Here is a 15,220-nt window from a genome sequence, read left to right as displayed (position 1 = left end):
AGGCCGTGATGTGGACACTTTCGCAATAGCTCCTTGAACCTTTCCCAAGTTTCATATAAGGATTCCCCGTCCTCTTGTGAATATGTATTAATTTCAGTCATTAATTTAGCCGTTTTAGCGGGAGGGAAATACTTATATAGAAATTTTTGGGCTAGTTCATCCCAGGTGTTTACCGATCCAGCTGGGAGGGCGTTAAGCCAAGCCTTTGCTCGGTCTTTTAGTGAAAAAAGAAACATTCGTAGGCGGATGGCGTCATTTGATGCTCCATTGATCCGAAAGGTGTCACATATTTCTAAGAAATTAGTAATATGTAGGTGGGGATCCTCGTCCGCAAGCCCATGGAAGGTTGCAGAGTTTTGAAGCATCTGTATCAAATGCGGCCGAAGTTCGAAGTTATTGGCTTCGACATTCGGTGCATTGATAGCGGCGCCGAGATTACCTACGGTGGGTCGTAGGTAATCCATGAGGGTACGTTGGTCCGCCATTGGAGGTAGGTTCCCCGAAACTTTATCTTGGTTTTTAGCTTTTAATCTTTTTCTGAGAAAGCGTTCGGGTTCTTTGAGAGGTTCTTTTATGTCTTTGTTAGAACTGGAGCTCATACACTACGTAGAGGTGGCGTCTGGTTCCAAGTCCTGCAACAAAAACAAAAAAGAATGTTGGTCAGAAAGTTCACCAAGGCCCCGTGCTCGGTGAACACGGCCCGTGGTCGGAGTTACAGTGATTGTTTTCCGGACCCCTGTTACTGGAGAGTTGGACACGGCCCCGTGTTGCACCGACACGGCCCCGTGGTCAGCCTTCTGTAACTCGGAAAACTAAAAACTGCCAGTAAAACTGCTGGGCACGGCCCGTGTCCGACCAGGCACGGCCCGTGCTGAGCTCTGCAGAAGCTGAAAAACTAAGAAAATCGTAAAAAATAAAAAAGAAAATAAAAAAGAATGATTAGGCCGTTGATTCTTAACTTTCTTAAAATCCTTGTGTCCCCGGCAACGGCGCCAAAAACTTGATGCGTGTGAAGTGCAATATATTTTAGGTGTATATTTTAAGCCGTTTTTACACTTTAGCCAAGTTTTAAATTTATAAAACACGATATTTACTAACACTAAACACACATATGGGCAAGTGCACCCATCGTGGACGTAGTATAGTGTTGGTAAGATACCGTGGTCGTCCAAGGACACAAGAGCTTTTAGTACCGGTTTATCCTCAACGTCTAATCAAATCAAAATGTTAGAAAAAAGGTTTTAAACTAAGAAAATAAAACTAACTAAATGCTGAAAAATAAAATAAAATAAAAACAAATAGACAAGATGAATCACTTGGATCCGACTCGTGTGTTAGTATAACCTTTGATTATTTTTGCACTTTTGCACTTGTTTAAGAGATTATCTTAGTTATTGTAGTAGGCCCCTCTTTTGAAGGCGACGTTACCCTCAACCCAGTAGTTTGAGTCAGCAAGGATACAATCCTAAAGGGTCGGATTATTGAAAGATAATTAATTAAGTTATTAATGCAAATTATGGTAGGCCCCTCTTTTGGAGGTGACGTTACCCTCGATTAAGTAGTCTGAGTCAGCAGGGATACAATCCTAAATAACCGGGTTATAGTATTAATAGTAGTTTAACTTATGAGGGGATCAAAGAGTTTGGACCCCCGCCATCCAATACTGATGTGCTAAATGTGGGTTAATTAAAACAACTAAAATTACCCTAATTCTAGACTCTCTAAGCTTTAAATTTATAAAACTAAGACTCGATCTAAACCCTAAACCACACGACCGGCAAGTGAACCGATCAATGTAGTAAAGCTAAAGCAAGTCCGAGTATCGAACCCACGAGACTCTACTGATTACGCTACGACTCTATCTAGACTAAGACTGACACGACATACTAAATTGTTTATTAATTGGGGGGGGGGGTTTCTAAATATCCTAAATAAAATAATAAAATAATGCTAGAAGACTAAACACGAACTCGAACGAAGGTTTTGACCAGCGGTGATGAAGACTACCTAGGCTAGACGCAAGCTAAACTCAGGATGGATTTCTATTTGATAGTTTTGTGGTGTGGAACCGGGATCTTTAAATGCTAAACCTATTAAGACACCACTAAGCCCCTCAAACACTCTCAAGGCGATTCTTGTGGCACTACCTAGGATGTTATGCTCACCGGTTTTCTAGATTTTCCTTTCAGTCCTCTAGTTTCTTGAAAGTGCCTATGTAAGACGCTCTACCTTGCCACGCGAACGTCTAAAGCAACTACGGGTTTTAATCTTGGTTTAATAGACAATGGAATGTTAAGGACTTATAACCAAACCGAGACCTATTAATACCCTCGAGCCTCACAGCGACGAGTTTAGCAGCACACTTGATTTTATTAAATTACCGAATATTGTTTCTAAGGTTACTTCACGTGATTTTCACCCTAAAGGATTAGAGATTTATTATATGATATAGACACTCACCAAAACCTAAAACCCTAGCCCGACTCTATTCCGTGATAAAGACCGTCACCAAGAATCAAACGAAGCAATAAACAACAATTAAACAATCACAAGCACACATATGCACCAAGTTAAATTCCCATAGCGTTTACAATACAAGAAAGATCCACAACCACGACAAAAATCAAATAAAAAATCCAAACTTTGTTATGCCATAGTCATTAGCCTAGGTAGTTTACGGTTTTTTAGCCGGAAAACATAATCAAGAATGTAAACAAAGTCATACTAAATTCTGAATTCATCATGCAACAAAATATAAACGAACGAAAACAAAGAAACAGGAGGTTTAAACCCGTAATCTCTACTCCCGAGCGCTCCAAGATGCTACCCGATGATTCCCAGCAATACCGTAGCCTTCAACAGTCTTCAACAGCCTCCAAAGGTCGCCTAAGAACTCGAAATTCGTCTATTGTTCGTTTTTTTCCGGCTGATGAAGATGATAACCTTATATAACTTTCAAAAACCCTACTAGCCGTTAGCTGCTGCTTGGAGTGCATGTTTAACCAATTCTCGCGGCCCGCATGAGATGAAATGGTAAGTCTACGCGACCCGCTTGGAAGTTCAAAACCGGAAACCATTTTTATAACTTTCGCGGCCCGCTTTGATGTATGGGATAAGTTGATGCGGGCCGCCTGGACTTAAACAACTCTGAATTTTCTTTTTAAGTTAATGCGGCCTGCCTGGAGATCCTTATAAGCTTATGCGGCCCGCCTGGGAGCTCTAGAACTGCATTTTCTCTTCGTTTCAGCTCCCGACTCCTCGATTTCCGTTCCAGCCTTCCGCCTTTCCAGATTCTGACTCGTTTTCGCTCCTTTTGGCTGTAAAGACCTAGAAAAACAATTAAATCAAAAGTATGTACAATCTATCTAAAAACGATACTAAAAACGAATAACTAACGACTAAAACCGACGCGAATACCGATGTATTTTACAATACATCAAATATCCCCACTCTTACTCTTTTTTCGTCCTCGAAAAAGAATTATGCAAACGGAATCATAATCAAGATAGTCGTTCCGGCCAAAAGCTTATGTTCATTCATTAAAATCGAGACATGTGTTAGTTGCGATTGCAAGTATTTCGATCCTCTTAAACCCAAACCCGGTTCCGAGCCCTTATCATGCAATTTAGGTTCAAATATGGGTCAATCCACCTAGGGTCTCACACTAGAAATCGCATACCCATCTAATCCCACCTCAAACTTATAGGACAAAAAGAACGATCATAGACCAATTCCCAACCGTTTTATATCAAAACCAAGAGAGTTTACAATCAGATTTTTTTTCTTTTTCGTGAGGCTAGACGGTGCTTTCCCAAAACAAGAGGCAATCCGGCTGTAGAGTCGCTATCCCCAACCACAGACTACTTAGTTTCGGTACTTTTTATTATTTTTTTTCTTTTTATTGCTTCGCACGGTCGATTTCACACACCCTAGCGGTAATCCGGCTGTAGAGTCGCTATCCCCAACCCAGACTACATAGAAGTGGCTACTTTCATTTAGTTTCTAGCTCACTTTTATTCTATTTTTTTTCCGCATGATCACAAACTCTAACGGCTCTAACTTATAACGGTGCCCCTTATGTTATTTTTGGCAGTTTCAACTTCCCCACTTTTCCTAGATGAGAACCCACTAGTAGACTGACATTAAGTATATTAAGATCAAAGGAACTCAAAACCGAACCGAGCCTACCCGCATATCCCAAACTAGACACAAGCTCAATTAAATTATCTCATATTATTATTATTTGCACCAGAACAAAAACTCGACTTTTCTATCATTTTCCGTTTTTATTTTGCAAACTTCTTATTTTCAAAAGACATTTTCATTTTTTTTAATTTTTTTTTTGGATTTTTGAAATTTTTTAATTTTTTTTTGTATTTTTCGACCTTTTATGACTCAAGACTCACTAACTAACTAAACGAATCACGACTCAAATGTCCCATCCCCACACTTAAATATTGCATTGTCCCTAATGCAAGGATGAAAGCATGACTCCTAAAACCTAAAAACAAAATAAATAAATAAATATACAAGTGTACAAGTGGAACGACTTAGCTGAATAAATATGTGAGACTGTTAGTATGCCATTCGTTACCACACACGCCCTCCAATCCAAAACGCGCTCAACAAACTGTACTAACTCGGACACGCAAACGGAAGCGGCACCAAAATCAACCTAACACTCAAAGCATACCAAACCAAAATAATATATATCATCACAAAACCATACAAGTATCAACCAACCCAAAACCCTACCAACCAGTGTATAATATCAGTACAGACCGAGATATGAGGATCAAAAACAGCATAAAATAAAACAAAAGATATATAAGCTCCAAAAACACCGCTGCACATCCTCACGCTCCTCCTGCTCCACCCTGCTGTCCCTCTGCAGGCTCCTCCTGCCCACCAGCTGCACCCTCCTGCTGTGGCTGCCAAAATGGTGGTGGCTGCAAGTGGAAGTGATCATAAATAACCTGTAAACCCTCACGCATCTCCTGCCTCACCTGCTCCACTCTATCATACAAACCCTCCAATGTCAACGGCTCTGGCCGCGGCTGCCTAGTAGGGCGCTCACGTGCCGGCAACTGATGCCTCTGCAGTGGCGCCCGAATACGCTGTGGGATCGCACCCTGCATCGCCTCTGCGGCGGCTGAACCTGGTGGAGGTGGCACCTGCTGCCCCTCAATCACGGCCTCCCATGCCGGTGGCGTAGCCACTGTCACTATCCTCGCCAACTGTAGACTCTTCAGCTCCATCAATGATGAAGCTGGTCCTGTACGCATCAAATCAGGCGGGAAATCAGCAAACACACCTAAATTGGCCGCTAACATCGTAATGTATGGCCCACCATATAACCTCGCATTTTTACCTCCCTTCTTCGGCCTTGCTAAAGACCACGCCAAAATACTCGCCAGATTCGTTGGCCTCCTCTCAACCATACACATCAGATAGAACAGACTATGCCGGTTCACCTTATCCCCCTCGTACCTACCAATCAATGTCGCCGCTAATATCTTATGTACAAACCTATAAAGCGGATCTCGAATATCAGATGCTACCATATTGCCCGAATATGGTGTGGTAGCAATAGTCGCCCAAAATCTCTGCAAATCCCCCGCCATCACACAAAACTCCTTTTCCTCCTTCACTACATATCTCAACAAACCCCTGAACTCATCCGACTCAACCTCCTGACACGAATAAAATCCAGTTGCCTCAGCGAATTGTGGCAGTGTCATATTGAAAATCCTCTTACCCAGCGAAAACGAAACCACATCCGACTCATCAAAACCCCTGGATGTCTATAATAGAACGTGGAATGAAACTCCAAGGTGAGCTGGTAATACTGTGGCGCGTCACATTCTAACGCCATCCTAAACTTCAAACCCAACAACTGCTCTAACCTTTCAACCTGTCCCAGCTGTCTCACTAGATCCCAGTCAATCCTTCGAAATTCTAACAGATTCAGCTTCTTAATTCGATCATACTTCAAATACTCAGCTGACCCAAACGTAAACCGTAATAACGGGCTATCCCCCAACCTATCACTCTGACCGTGTGGAGTCCCGTTATCCCGATATGTGATCTCCCTAAGTACTGGAGCAACCGACTGCTCCTGAACTGCCGCCTGGGCCCTAGTACTGCGCCTCTTGCGCTTCACTCCTCGAGATGACCCCTCACCTGACATCATGTTCAAAACAAATCAATAAACATGCAAAACAGGTGAACAGTTAGTAAACACAAGCTATTTTTGGTATTTTTGAATTTTTTGATTTTTTTTTGGAATTTTTAAGAATTTTCCTGATTTTTTTAATAAAATAATAATATAATAATATACAATCGAACGACGGCCGTATAGCATTTCGTTCGCGGCCGTTGATCGATACGAGTGACTAATCGCAAATCTACTTGAAAATAAACCGAACTTCGCCCGAATGGAGATTGAGTACGGGCGAAGCGGCTTAAAATCAAGCGATGCAATAATACGCGCAAAACGACACTCACACGACTCAAACATGACTCAAACGACACATAACACACTAAACATACCTAAATGACGCAAAACAACGCACATCGACCCTAAAAACGACACTTTTGACGGAAATTACAAAAATTTACACTTCTACCCCCTCCCGGCACTTTGCTCGCCCTCGAGCAATCCCAAGTGCCGAGAAAATCATCACAAACTTCAATGTGGAAGCAACAGAAGCGGCGCGCGAGATTTTTGTGAAAAATATAGCCTTTATGTAAAAACCGCGCAAACGTATCCCCACACTTGAAATTTATAATGCCCCAAAACAACCGCCCGCCAAAACTCATTCAATCATGTCAAACAAACCTGTCCTGTATTATGCGGACAAAACCATCCCCCCCTGTATACCTCTCATAACCCCTGTTCGCACATCGCTCAAATCAGCAACCCATAGCAAAGAATTCAACACCAACCCAGACCAAAATCCCATACTCAGAACCTACTAACAAACTGACAACGATTTCACTGTCCTAAAACATACTGACGCTGACTGACCCGAACCACATACTAACACAAGACCTGACCCATACTTAGAACCGACTAATAGACTCGACATGACAAAAAATAAAAGAAACACATTTAACGACAGAAGTATTTCAGGATACATACCTTAGAAGCGACCGAAATAAACCTGACAGTGGGGCGAAATGGTGACCGGACAGTATGCGGGTGATGGTGGTTATCAACGGCGAAGAGTTGGTGGTGAGTGGTGATGATGGAGGTGGTATGGTGATGGTCGGGTAAACGGTGGATGAAGATGGTGGTGGTCAGTGACGGGGTGAATGGTGGTGGTGTATGGAGGTGAGTGGTTAAACGGACAGCAACTGTAAATGGTGGACCGGCGGGGTAAGTGGTGATGGGTAAGCGGGTGTTGCAGATGTGAGTTGTGGTGGGTGGTTGTAAATCGCCGGAGATGAAAACAGTGGTGGGGTGATGTAATCGCCAGTGGTGGGGTGAAATGAAGTTAGGGTTTCGAATGGTGAACTTTGGGGGTTTTAATCTTTGCTGCCGACAGACATGATTCACGCGGCCCGCGTGAGTTATAAGGACAAGTTAATGCGGGCCGCGAGCACCTGTTTGATTTCAAAATATTTTAAGCCCAAGCGGGCCGCGTTAACTAGAGAGGAACTATTACGCGGGCCGCCTGGACAGCTAATTACAGCAAATTTTTTTGACAGTAGCAGCAGTTTGCAGCAAAAGTTATGTTTTAAATCCCCAAAGTACCCCCGGTCATTATTTTTGCGTTTTTACTGTTACACGTACCTGGGAGGTTGCTCGGTAGTCGATTTCGGCCACGAGAAGGATGATGTACCTGCAAAATACTCGACAAGACACGAAACAGACACAAATACGACACTACGATAAATGAAGCAAAAACACCTAAAACACTAACTAAAGACACGACACGGACAACGACTCAATGTACAAACTCTACACTTGATTTTTCACTCAAGAACCTACGTGGTGGTGCTAGGCGAGTCCGAAAGAGGAACGGTTTCCTCTTCGGCGGTGTCGATGGACCCCCTATGTAGTGCTTCAACCTATGCCCATTCACCTTCCACGAATTCGAACTCGCTTCATCAAACAACTCGACGGTACCGTACGGGAAAACCTCCTTCACGACATACGGCCCGGACCATCTCGACTTCAACTTTCCGGCAATCAACTTCAACCTGAATTAAACAAAAGCACTTGATCGCCCACTTTAAACTCCTTCAACTTCCGCAACCTTCTATCATGCAAAGTTTTCGACTTTTCCTTGATACTCCAAGAACGATCATACGCGGCGTCACGAAGCGCCTCCAACTCATGAATTTGGAAGAATCGTCTCCTAGCGGCCTCGGTCAAATCTAAATTCACCGTTTTGAGCGCCCAAAGAGCCCGATGCTCTAATTCGACCGGTAAATGGCACGCTTTCCCATAAACGATCATAAACGGTGTCGTTCCTAATGGCGTCTTGTAGGCGGTGCAGAAGGCCCATAACGCATCGTCCAACTTGTCGGACCAATCCTTCCAACTCTTACCTACCGTCTTCTCCAAAATCCTCTTCACTCCTCGATTCGCGTTCTCCACTTGACCGCTTGTTTGCGGATGGTACGCGGTAGACAAGCGGTGCGTAACTCCATACCTCTCCAACGCCTTTTCCATCACCGTATTGAAAAAATGCGTACCGCGATCACTAATAATTGCTTTAGGAGTACCAAATCGCGTAAACAACTTCTTCAAGAATCTCACCACCACTCGTGCGTCGTTTGTGGGCAAAGCTTGAGCTTCCACCCACTTCGAAACATAGTCTATCGCAACGAGGATGTACCGATTCCCACTCGAAGATGGAAATGGCCCCATGAAATTGATGCCCCGAACGTCAAAGACTTCCAACACTTGAATAGGATTCTGGGGCATCTCATCCTTGGATGAGATGTTGCCGGTCCGTTGGCATCGGTCACATTTTCTCACAAAGTCGGCCGCATCATCTACTACTGTCGGCCAATAGAAACCACAATCAAACACCTTCTGTGCAGTCACATGCGCACCATGGTGTCCTCCAGTCAATCCCTCATGGACATGGCGAATAATGTCCCAGCCGTCCTCTCTACTCACACATCTCCTCAAAACTCGATCACCGCCTATCCTGAAGAGATAGGGATCGTCCCAAATGTACTTCCGCGCATCATTCATAAGCTTCCTCCTCTGCAGGCAATGCGTACCCTTAATCACGAACCCGTTAGCCAAATAATTGGCTAGATCGCTAAACCACGGTAAATCCACGGCCCCTGCCGTAACAGCATCAACAGACTCGTGAGGGAATCTGTCTCCTATCGCCTCCTCACGAATCTCCTCTCTTTTCGGATCCTCTAAGCGGGACAAGTGGTCCGCCACCACATTCTCTGCCCCTTTCTTATCCTTAATTTCAATGTCGAACTCGGAAAGAAGCAGAATCCATCGTATAAGGCGCGGCTTCGCGTCCTTCTTCTAGAACAGGTAACGCAGAGCGGAATGGTCAGTAAACACGACAGTTTTCGAAAGAACGAGATAAGAACGGAACTTGTCGAATGCAAACACCACTGCTAACAACTCCTTCTCTGTCGTGGTGTAATTCTCCTGGGCATCATTCAAAGTTTTACTCGCGTAGTAAATCGGGTGAAAATGCTTCTCCCGTCTCTGTCCTAACACCGTGCCAACTGCGTAATCACTCGCATCGCACATCAGCTCGAATGGTAAGCTCCAATCAGGCGACATAAGGATCGGTGCACTCACTAACTTCTCCTTTAGAAACTCGAACGATCGAAGGCACTCCTCGTCAAAGACGAAAGGAACGTCCTTCTCCAACAATCGCGTCATGGGGCGTGTGATTTTGGAAAAATCCCTAATAAAGCGCCTATAAAATCCCGCATGACCGAGAAAACTACGAACCGACTTGACACTAGTCGGCGGAGGGAGCTGGCTGATCGTATCTATCTTCGCCCTATCAACCTCAATACCAGCTCGCGAAATCTTGTGCCCTAGCACAATCCCCTCAGTCACCATGAAGTGACACTTCTCCCAATTCAACATCAGCTTCGTCTCCACACATCTCTTCAACATCCTCTCAAGATTCATCAAACACTGATCGAAAGAACTACCGTACACTGAGAAATCGTCCATAAAAACCTCCATCGAACTCTCGACCATATCCTGAAAGATCGCGATCATACAACGCTGGAATGTAGCAGGAGCGTTACATAGCCCAAACGGCATGCGTTGGTACGCGTACGTGCCGTATGGACATGTAAAAGTGGTTTTCTCCTGATCCTCTGGTGCAATAGGAATCTGGAAATAACCCGAAAACCCGTCGAGAAAGCAATAGAACTGCTGACCCGCGAGACGCTCAAGCATCTGATCAATGAGTGGGAGCGGAAAATGATCCTTACGAGTGGCGTCATTTAACTTTCGATAGTCAATGCACACACGCCAACCCGTAACAGTACGAGACGGAATAAGCTCATTCTTCGAACTTAGAACAACCGTCATCCCCCCTTTCTTCGGGACGACCTGCGTAGGACTCACCCAAGCTGAATCAGAAATAGGGTAGATCAAACCAGACTCTAACAGCTTCATCACCTCCTTCTTCACTACCTCCTGCATGTTCGGATTCAAGCGACGCTGCGGCTGCACTACAGGCTTGTAAACATCCTCCATCAGAATGTGATGCGTGCAAAAAGTAGGGCTGATGCCTTTGATATCGGATAACCTCCAGGCAATCGCATCACTGTGCTCTCTAAGCACCTCAATCAACCTCACTTTCTCCTCCTCTGTCAACTTTGAAGATATGATGACAGGCATATTCGGCTTCTCTCCTAGAAATGCGTACTCGAGATGTGATGGAAGAACCTTAAGTTCTAAAGGCGGTGGAATCTCTACAGGAGTACTCTCATCACTAATCGCATCGAGCTCTAACGGCTCATGAACACTCAACTCATCACTCTCGTCCAACTGCTCCTGCTCTACTTCTTCAACCTCCTCCTCATCATGCTCGTCAACAACTCCCTCGCCTACTAAACAGCTCCACTAATGTACTCAAGACACGTGTCGACGCAAGATATGAATGAATTGAGAAAGTAAACGGAATGACACGGCCCGATATCATCATCTCGACCTCCAGGATGCTGCATCGCTCTATCGATCTCAAATGTGACAATCTCGTCACCCGCACGAAGAGAAATCTTACCGTCAAAGACGTCGATGATCGCCTTTGCGGTTCGAAGGAATGGACGGCCCAGAATAATAGGAACTCTCTCATCGGCCTCCATGTCGAGCACAACGAAATCCACCGGAAACACAAATTTATCAACCTTCACCAACAGATTCTCTACTATCCCACGAGGATACTTGACTGATCGGTCAGCCAAGGACAGTGACATGCGTGTGGGTGTAAGCTCTCCTAGACCAAGTCGCTCATACAACGAAAACGGCATCAGATTGATGCTGGCCCCTAAATTGGCTAAGGCGTGAGCAGGGGTAACGGCTCCCCCGAAGAAACATGGAATCGTGAAAGTACCAGGGTCGGTCAATTTCTCTGGTAGCTTATTCAAGACTACCGCAGAACAACCTCCTGTCAACGGAATATTCGAAAGCTCACCGATTCTCTCCTTACGCTTCAAAAGATCTTTGAGAAATTTAGCATACTTAGGCATAGACTGAAGCGCCTCGATGAACGGAAGATTGATTTTCAACTGTGTAAACATCTCAAGGAATTTCCCGTATTCCTGAGCATGTTTCTGCTGCATGGCATGGGTGGGGTACGGAAGGCGAGAATAATCAATCACCGGTGCCGGCCGAACCTTCGTCGGCTGCTTCTCTACTCTCTTCTCTACTGGCGACTCCTCGGCGTGTGCTGTACTTGCTGGGGCTAGCCTCGTGTGCACCTTGCCTGGAGCCTCCATCTCGATCTCCTCATCGACTTCATCCTCTTTCTCCTCCTCAACTCTCTCTCTCACAACCTCTCCCAAACTCTTCCCACTACGGGTCGTAATCGCATTCGCTGACTGATTCGCGGGATTCGTGAAAGTGTTTCCCGAAAACTGACCCGGCGGGTGCTCCTGCAACTGCTTAGTAAGCCCACCCACTGTTCTCTGAAGATCAAGAATGGCGGCCTGCTGATTCTTGAGCTGAAGTTCATTATTTTTATTAGTCTGCTCCTGATTTTTAACGAATGCCTGAGTCTGCGTCATCATCTGAGCGAACATCTCCCCCAACCTGCTCATACTACCCTCAGGAGCCTTTCCACTACCTTGACTCTCCTGAGTCGATCCTCCACTCGCAAACTGCCCACTCGAACCTGACCCACTAAACTGCCCTGAACCAGAACTCGTGTAAATAACGGGCCCTCTACTCTGATACTGACCAGATGGAAATCCAGGAGGATTTCCAGACGAACGATAGCCACTCGAATTACCACTACCGCGCCAGCTGGAATTAGAATTATTGAACGGATTCGTGGGGCCCCTAGACTGACCGGCTATGTACTCCACCTGCTCAAGGGTGAGGGTAGGACAATCGATAGTATCATGACCTCCTCGACAAACCTCACACCTATCCACTTTCTTCTTTATCTCGTTCAACTCCTGCCTCATCTCCTGCCTCAACTCCTGCCTCAAATTCTCGACTACAGTAGCTACCGATGGATCCAAGCTAACTTGGTTTACCCCTCGACCGGCCGAGGTGGTACGCACAGGAATGGAAGTCCTGCTGGTAGTGCTGTAGTCCATATCAGAGTGGGCAAAGCTCTCAAACAAATCATTGCACTCAGCCACCGTCTTCTTTCCCATAAGCTGACCTCCTGCTGACGTATCGAAGCGAGCTCTAATCTCAGGAGTAAGACCATTGTAGAATTTCTCTACTAACGCCCAATCGGATAGACCATGCTGAGAACAACGGGATATCAGGGTCTGAAAACGCTCCCAGGCTAAGTGATACGGCTCATCCGACTCCATACGAAATGAGTGAATCTGGTCACGAAGGCGAGACGCCTTGGCTGGTGGAAATTACTTGGCTAAGAATGCATCGCGAAGACCTGCCCAAGTATTGAAGGTGCTAGCGGGTTGGGAATCGAACCAGACGACTGCGCGTCCAGCGAGTGAGAACGGAAAAACCTGAAGACACCTAGTATCAAGATTGACACCCTCAATGGAGAAGGTGCTGTAGAGATGAGTTATGCGATTGATATGAGCGGGTGCATCCTCGTCGTCACGACCATGGAATTGACATGAATTGGTGATGGCGGTCATGATGTAAGAAGGAATCTGCCAAGACCTATCATTCGCGATGTTCGGAAGGGTGATGGGTGATGTAGCTCCGGTGAAACCGGTGGTAGCCTGCTGGTAAACGGTGCGGTTCGCCAGAGCGGGTGGAGGACTAGGTGTACGAGAACGGGAGGGTGGTGGGGAAACGTGGGGTGATGTCTTTGGTGAAAGTGGAAAATCGAGATCAGGGGTGGAATGTGAAAACGAGAGTGAGTTAGAAGAACTTACCTTGAGTGCAGAAGATGAGACGGAAGTCTTGATCGCAAACGGAAGCGGTGGTGGACCCTGCGAGCGCGTATGGGGCATCAACTGCAAAAACCGAGAACAAACAAGTAAGAAGACTCTACTAAACGACTCGACTAACTATAAAAGACACTAAATTACTTAGACACCTACGACTCAAACAAAATAAACAACTAGCACGTAATATGTCAAGTAAGTCCAAACTGTTGGGATTGAACCCTATCAGAGGAACATATAATGTAAAGCCAAAACTGGATCAGCTCAGTGGATTCAAAATAAGCAGATGCTGATATACATATCTCTCCCCTTGAAAGTGATTACAACAACTGATGACCTCCTATCTGCTGATCTTACTAACTGCTGACCAATAACTGCTGCTCAATTAAAGATCTGATGAAGACTCAAGTCCTGCTGATTCAATCTACTGCCTTGAGTCAAGCACTGCTGATCCGGACAAGTGCTGCTGGATTCACAGCAGTAGAAGGTTGCAGCAGTTGTTCTATAGTCTGTTATGTAATAGAATGTAATAGCAGTAGTTAACACAAGTAGTGTCTGTGTAGATCAGAGGTTAGAGTTTGTTAGGAGGTTAGATGACACTTTCATGGTGATGTCAGCTAAAGATGCTCAGTAGTTTGCAAGTGCTTATAAATATCAGCTCTTCACATCATTCGTCTTCTTTGCACGAACAAACTACTGAGCTCGGGCTGAGGGGGAGTTTGCATTCATACATCATCATTGTAATCGTGTTTGAAATAAATTCAATCATTCGGTTCTATGTGTAGGATTGTATGCTGACCCGAACGAGTCGTTCAGAGGTTAACTCTTGCAATTCAGATGCGGAATAATAAGAATAGCAAGTAGATATAGCTTGTTCTTCCTTCTAACTATCTTTTGTATTGATTAGAAACGATTTACAGCTCAAACATCACACCGGCAGAGCTTCGGCATGGAAAACAAGGTCCTCTTTTTAATGAGAATCGCTCAAGACCTTTATATAGGGTTTTGGGGCCGCTCATGTGGTCAAATGACACATGAGCGATCCAGGCATGTCACAAAAGCGACCCACAAAGTGTCGAATGAGCGATCCAAGACACAAGTGTCCCTAAAAGCGACCCATACTCCTAAAATCTATACAAACTCCTGTTTTCTCGTATTCTGAGCCCTATGCTATACAATTCGATATAAGATCTGATCCTAGACACCTAGACGGAATCAACAGATGTAGTGCACCAACAGACTCCCCCTCAGATGTTGATGGAGTCGTCAACACACTCTGATTTTAATGCTGTATCTTCACATCGTCAAGCTTGATCAGTCTCTGGGCTTCCTCTTCTTTCAATCTTCAGACTCCCCCTCTCGATTTACTGGCATTCTTTTGTTCTTCAGTAACATCTTCAGGATCTTTGTCTGGCATTCAAACACTCTAATTCTCTTGATCAGATCTCTTGATTCCTTAAGTTTATCAGCATCATCAGTTTGACATAATCTTCAGAATCAGAATCTGATCTTCATAGACTTTTAGAATCGAATATCCTGACTCTATCAAAAAATCTTTAGTATTAATTTCTGAGATCGTAACCTGGCTACCTGCACAATCTTAACCCAGAAATAAATTTTCTAATTTTATCACATATCAGATACCTCTGCACCAATATATGAC

General features: G+C 44.8%; 1 non-coding gene across 1 annotated transcript; it reads left to right on the top strand.

The window, feature by feature from the left end:
• Window positions 1-107, top strand: LOC118480718. Its single transcript, XR_004863696.1, has one exon. It is a non-coding gene; the product is annotated as a small nucleolar RNA R71 (small nucleolar RNA).
• The last annotated feature ends 15,113 nt before the right edge of the window (window positions 108-15,220 follow it).

The sequence above is a fragment of the Helianthus annuus genome, chromosome 7 (genome assembly GCF_002127325.2).
Source record: "Helianthus annuus cultivar XRQ/B chromosome 7, HanXRQr2.0-SUNRISE, whole genome shotgun sequence".
Taxonomy (NCBI): Eukaryota; Viridiplantae; Streptophyta; class Magnoliopsida; order Asterales; family Asteraceae; genus Helianthus; species Helianthus annuus.
Note: the sequence above shows the minus strand (reverse complement) of the source record. Positions and strands in the feature narration are given on the sequence as shown.